The sequence below is a fragment of the Arachis hypogaea genome, chromosome 18 (genome assembly GCF_003086295.3).
Source record: "Arachis hypogaea cultivar Tifrunner chromosome 18, arahy.Tifrunner.gnm2.J5K5, whole genome shotgun sequence".
NCBI lineage: Eukaryota > Viridiplantae > Streptophyta > Magnoliopsida > Fabales > Fabaceae > Arachis > Arachis hypogaea.
The window spans coordinates 89430247-89437121 of record NC_092053.1 but is presented as its reverse complement, the minus strand read 5'-3'; the positions used below and the strand labels follow the sequence as shown (position 1 = coordinate 89437121).

The window sequence follows — 6875 nt, the reverse complement described above, 5'->3', positions numbered from 1 at the left end:
GGATCTGACAGAAATTTTCGAAAAGGAAGAAGACATGGCAGCCGAAAATAACAACAATGCCAATAATACAAGGAAGATGCTTGGTGACTTCACTGCACCCTCTTCTGACTTCTGTGGAAGGAGCATCTCAATTCCTGCAATTGGAGTAAACAACTTTGAGCTTAAGCCTCAATTAGTTTCTCTGATGCAGCAGAATTGCAAGTATCATGGACTTCCATTGGTAGATCCTAATCAGTTTCTAGCTGAATTCTTGCAAATCTGTGACACTGTCAAGACCAATGGGGTTGACCCTGAGGTCTACAGACTTATGCTTTTCCCCTTTGCAGTAAGAGACAGAGCTAGGACATGGTTGGACTCACAACCTAAAGAAAGCCTAAACTCTTGGGAAAAGCTGGTCAATGCTTTCTTGGCAAAGTTCTTTCCACCTCAAAAATTGAGTAAGCTTAGAGTGGAAGTCTAAACCTTCAGACAGAAAGAAGGCGAATCCTTCTATGAAGCTTGGGAAAGATACAAGCAATTGATCAGAAGGTGTCCTCCTGGCATGCTTTCAGAATGGAGCATCATATGCATATTCTATGATGGTCTGTCTGAACTGTCTAAGATGTCATTGGACAACTTTGCTGGTGGATCTCTTCATCTGAAGAAGACGCCTGAAGAAGCCCAGGAACTCATTGAAATGGTTGCAAATAGCCAATTCATGTACACTTCTGAAAGAAATCCTGTGAACAATGGGACAACTCAGAAGAAAGGAGTTCTTGAGATTGATACTCTGAATGCCATATTGGCTCAGAACAAAATATTGACTCAGCAAGTCAATATGATTTCTCAGAGTCTGTCTGAAATGCAAGCTGCATCAGGCAGTACTAAGGAGGCTTCCTCTAAAGAAGAAGCTTATGATCCTGAGAATCCTGCAATAGCAGGGGTGAATTACTTGGGAGAACCCTATGGAAATACCTATAATCCTTCATGGAGAAATCATCCAAATTTCTCATGGAAGGACCAATAGAAGCCTCAACAAGGCTTCAACAACAATAATGGTAGAAGAAATAGGTTTAGCAATAGCAAGCCTTTTCCATCATCTTCTCAACAATAGACAGAGAATTCTGACCAGAGTCTCTCTAGCTTAGCAGCCATAGTCTCTGATCTATCTAAAACCATACTAAGTTTCATGACTGAAACAAAGTCCTCCATTAGAAATTTGGAGGCACAGGTGGGTCAGCTGAGTAAAAAAGTTACTGATCAACTCCCTTCTAGTGCTCTCCTAAGCAATACAGAAGAGAATGCCCAGAGAGAGTGCAAGGCCATAAACACGTCCCACATGGCCGAATGCATAGAGGAGGGAAAGGCAGTGATTTCCACTGAGGAAGACCTCAATGGACGTCCCCTGGCCTCCAAGGAATTCCCTAATGAGGAACCAAAGGAATCTGATGCTCATATAGAGACCATAGAGATTCCAATAAACCTACTTCTGCCATTTATGAGCTCTGATGAGTATTCTTCCTCTGAAGAGGATGAAGATATTGCTGATGAGCAAGTTGCTAAGTATCTTGAAGCAATCATAAAGCTGAATGCCAAGTTATTTGGTAATGAGACTAGGGAGAATGAACCTCCATTGCTCATCAATGAACTGAATACCTTGGTTAGGCAGAAATAACCTCAAAAGAAACTGGACCCCGGAAAGTTCCCAATACCTTGTACCATAGGCACCATGACCTTTGAGAAGGCTCTGTGTGACCTGGGGTCAAGTATAAATCTCATGCCCCTCTCTATAATGGAGAAACTAGGGATCCTTGAGATACAAGCTGCAAGAATCTCACTAGAGATGGCAGACAATTCAAGGAAACAGGCTTATGGACTTGTAGAGGATGTCTTGGTGAAGGTTGAAGGCCTTTACATCTCTGCTGATTTCATAATCCTGGAAACTGGGAAGAATATAGATGATTCCATCATCCTTGGTAGACCCTTCCTAGCCACAGTAAAAACTGTGATTGATGTTGATAAAGGAGAGTTGGTCCTTCAAGTGAATGAGGACTACCTTGTGTTTAAGGCTCAAGGATCTCCCTCTGTAACCATGGAGAGGAAGCATGAAAAGCTTCTCTCAAAGCAGAGTCAAACAGAGCCCCCACATTCAAACTCTAAGTTGTTGGGAGGCCATCATCTTGCTCTGAGTATCTGTGAGGCTCCATGAGAGCCCACTGTCAAGCTATTGACATTAAAAAAGCGCTTATTGGGATGCAACCCAATTTTATTCAATTATATCTATTTATTTTCCATTGTTATTTTATATTTTCTTTAGGTTGATGATCATGTGAAGTCACAAAAACAACTGAAAAAGCAAAAACCAGAATGAAAAATAACATTAAAAATAGCACACCCTGGAGGAGGAGCTTACTGGCGTTTACACGCCAATAAGGATAGCAGAATGGGCGTTAAACGCCCAGTCTGGCACCATTCTGGGCGTTTAACACCAGAAAAGGGCACTAGACTGGCGTTTAACGCCAGAAAAGGGCAACAAGCTGGAGTTTAATGCCAGAAAGGGAAGAAAAGTTGGCGTTAAACGCCAGAAATGGGCAGCAACCTGGCGTTTAACGTCAGGATTGGCACTCCAAGTGGCATTTACATGCCAACATGGTGCAGAGATGAGAAATCCTTGATACCTCAGGATCTGTGGATCCCACAGGATCCCCACCTACCTCAACTCTCTCCCTCTCCTCTTCACACCTTTCCATAACACCCTTTTCCAAATACCCCTTACCAATCACCTCCATTTCTCTTCCCCATCACATCTTCACCAATCACCTCCACCCACTCTTCCCCAAAAACCCCACCAACCTCACAATTCAAATCCAAATACTTTCCCTCCCAAACCCAACCCCTAATACACGGAAACCCCCCTCTCTCTCACCCTATAAATACCCCCTTCACCACCTTTATTTTCCCACATCATACACACTTCTCTTCAACTTGGCCGAGCCTACACCAACCCTCCATCTCCTCCATTTTCTTCTTCTTTTACTCACTTCTTTCTTCTTTTGCTCGAGGACGAGCAAACCTTTTAAGTTTGGTGTGGTAAAAGCGTCGCTTTTTGTTTTTCCATAACCATTTATAGCACCTAAGGCCAAAGAAACCTCTAAAAAGAGGAAAAGAAGGCAAAAGCTTCCACCTCTGAGTCATGGGAGATGGAGAGATTCATCTCAAAAGTTCATCAAGACCACTTCTATGAAGTTGTGGCAAAGAAAAAGGTGATCCCCGAGGTTCCCTTTAAGCTCAAAAAGATTGAATGTCCGGAGATCCGACATGAGATTCGAAGAAGAGGTTGGAAAATTCTCACCAACCTCATTCAACAAGTCGGGATCTTAATGGTTCAAGAGTTCTATGCTAATGCATGCATCATTAAAAACCATGATCAAAGTGTGAACTTGGACCCAAAGAATTGTCTTACAATGGTCCAGGAAAAATACTTAGATTTCAGTCTGGAAAATGTAAGATTGGCATTCAACTTGCCAATGATGCAAGGAGATGCATGGCCCTACACTAGAAGGGTCAACTTTGATCAAAGGTTGGACCAAGTCCTTATGGACATTTGTGTGGAAGGCGCTCAATGGAAGAGAGATTCAAGAGGGAAGCCGGTTCAACTAAGAAGGCTTGACCTCAAGCCAGTGGCTAGGGGATGGTTGGAGTTCATCCAACGCTCAATCATTCCCACTAGCAACTGGTTTGAAGTTACTATAGACTGGGCTATCATGATCCATAGCATCATGAATGGAGAGGAAGTAGAAATTCACGAGGTTATATCCCTAGAACTCTACAAGGTGGCGGACAAGTCCTCTACTTTGGCAAGGTTAGCCTTCCCTCATCTAATTTGTCACCTCTGCAATTCAACTGGAATTGACATAGACAAAGACATCCTCATTGATGAGGACAAGCCCATCACTAAGAAAAGGATGGAGCAAGCAAGAGAGCCCACTCATAGACCTTGATGATTAGACTTTTAACGGTTTAGAAATTCTCAAATGAAGTCTTGTTGTAAAGTATAGTTTCTAAACCAATCAATAATCTTTTCATACAAAAGATTGTTTGTCACAAGTACAAACTCCTAAATTTATAAACCGAAGTATTGTACCTCGGGTCGTTCTCCCTAGGAATTACAATGAAGTGTCTTGTTATTGGTTATGAAGGATTTTGGGGTTTTTGGATAAGAAACATGAAAAGTAAATGGAAATAAAATTCAAATAACAAAAAGGCCTTGGCAAGGTTTGGTGGTCAAGGATCTCTATCCTAATCACTAACGACCAACCCCACTAAGTTAACCCCTAACTAATAAAGGAAATTCAAGTGAGTTATGTCAATCCAAGACCATAAGTCCTAGTTCTCCACCAAATCAATTAGTGAGATCTAGCGTTAATGGCTCCCAATCGTCAATCACTTGTACATTAGTAACTCAAGAGTTCCTAAGTTACCTTCCCAAGCCAAGAGCACAAAATTCTACTCTAAAATCCAACCAAGCATTTTATCAAACACTTGAAAGGCATAGAAGGAAAGCATAGTAAAGAGTGCAAGGAAAGTAAATCTACACTACTCAATTGCAAGAAATTAAACAACAACAAATCAAATGAACAATAAAGGAACATGAAAACATAAATTGCATTAAAATGAAAATGGAAGAACAAAGATGCATCAACATCAAAGTAGAGAATTACATGAATTAAATGCTAAACTGGAGAGAGGAAAGGTAGAAGAAGAAGAATTGATAAAGGAAAAGTAAATCAAAGTATGAATTAAACATAGAACTAAGAATTCCTAATCTAGATCTAACCTACTCCTAATTCTAGAGAGAAGAGAGAGCTTCTCTCTCTAGAAACTAACTAAAAGCATGTGAAAACTAAAATAAAACTAAACTAATGACTAGATGTCTCATCCCTCTTTAATCCTTGGGTCAAATAGCATTAGAAATAAGTTGGATTGGGCCCAAAATGCCTTAGAATTCGCTGGCCACTAATTTCTTTTAATGAATCACGTGCAAATCGCTGCGTGCACACCCCTCTAAACGTGATGTAACTATGGCAAATCTTATATCATTTCAAAGCCCAGATGTTAGCTTTTCAACGCAACTGGAACCGCGTCATTTGGATCTCTGTAGCTCAAGTTATGGTCGATTAAGTGCGAAGAGGTCGGCTTGACAGCTTTTGCGATTCCTTCATTTCTTCATGAGTTCTCCAATTTTACATGCTTTTCCTTCATTTCCTTGATCCAATCTTGCCTCCCAAATCTGAAATCACTTAACAAACATATCAAGGCACCTAATGGAATCAAGGTAAATTAAATTTAGCTATTGTAAGACCTAAAAAGCATGTTTTCACTCTTAAGCACAATTAAAGGAGAAGTTATAAAACCATGCTATTTCATTAGATAAATGTGGGAAAAGATGATAAAACCCTCTAAATTCAACACAAGATAAACCCTAAATATGGGGTTTATCAACCTCCCCACACTTAAACCAAGCATGTTCTCATGCTTAAACCAAGAGAAAGCAAAGGGCATCAACATTTATTCAATGTAAAGTAACTAAATGCAATCTACCTATATGCAACTATCTATATGAATGCAATTGCTTGGCCAAAATAAATCAATGTCCAAGAAGCATATATGCACAAGGGCTAAAGGTATTGGCAACCATGCCAAACCACAATTGAATTGAGCTATTAAATATATTTACAAACTTGCATGAAGAATGATGATCATAGGTGAAAACATGTAATTGAGCATCAAACCCTCACCAGATGTGTTTGCACGCTATTCGCTAAAAAGTTTAGGGTTGATTCACTCAATTCTCCCCTAATCATGTTTTCCAAGATTTGTTTTTCTTCTAACAATCAACATTTATTTCATGTATGCATACACCTATCATGAGGTCTTTTCATTGGTTGTAATAGGGCTAGGGTCAAGGTAGGATGCATATTTGGTCAAGTGAGCTTAAAATTTGAATCTTTGATATGCTTAAACTTTCCACCTAACCTATGACATCCTATACAATTTTAAAGCTAACCTAACTACCCATTTTTCTCACTTTTTCACATACTCATGCATTTCCTTTTCATTTCACAACACTTATGCATTGACCCTTATTGAGCTTTGCTTGGGGTATTTTGTCCCCTTTTTATTTCTTTCTTTTTCTATTTTTTTCTTTTCTTTTCCATGCTCTTCTTTTTGTTTCTTTTTCTTTTTTCTTTTGTTTTTCTCATCATTTTTTTCTTTCTTTCAAACTATATACAAGAACATCAATGCATAAGGTCTATACATTTTATCAATACATGAGCATGTACCCAATTCCCAATAATTTCAATAAAAATATAAAACTACCCTTTTATTCCCCCAATGTCCCAAGGTTCCCACACTTGAATGATACACACACTCTACCCTAAGCTAATCAAAGATCCAAATAAGGACATTTATTATTTTCCGCTTTAAGGCTTGTAATGTGCTAAATTAAGAACAAGTGGATTAATCGTAGGCTCAAATTGGCTAATAATGGAAGATAAAAGGTAAGGCTATTTGGGTAAGCGAGCTAAATGAAATGATGGCCTCAATCATATAAATGCATGAATACACAAAATAATGGACATAAAGAATCAAACAAATCAAAGATTACAATCATAAAAAGAGAATAATGCACACAAGAAGGAAAATAAGTGGTTATAAGATGTAACTACACCATTAGGCTCAAATCTCACTTGCTTGTGGTCTTTGCTCAAAACATGATCCACAATATATGTATAATTCAAGCAAGTTCTATGAAAAGTTTTCACTCAAATCAATTGGTGCCCTATATATAGAATTCTTGAAAAACCTCATTATTTTGACTAAACTTATTATGT

At 39.0% G+C, this 6875-nt stretch overlaps 1 non-coding gene across 1 annotated transcript; it reads right to left on the bottom strand.

Annotated features, from left to right (window-relative positions):
- Positions 1 to 439: 439 nt before the first annotated feature.
- Positions 440 to 543, bottom strand: LOC112774502 (small nucleolar RNA R71). The gene has a single exon (XR_003188990.1). It is a non-coding gene; the product is annotated as a small nucleolar RNA R71 (small nucleolar RNA).
- Positions 544 to 6875: the final 6332 nt, after the last annotated feature.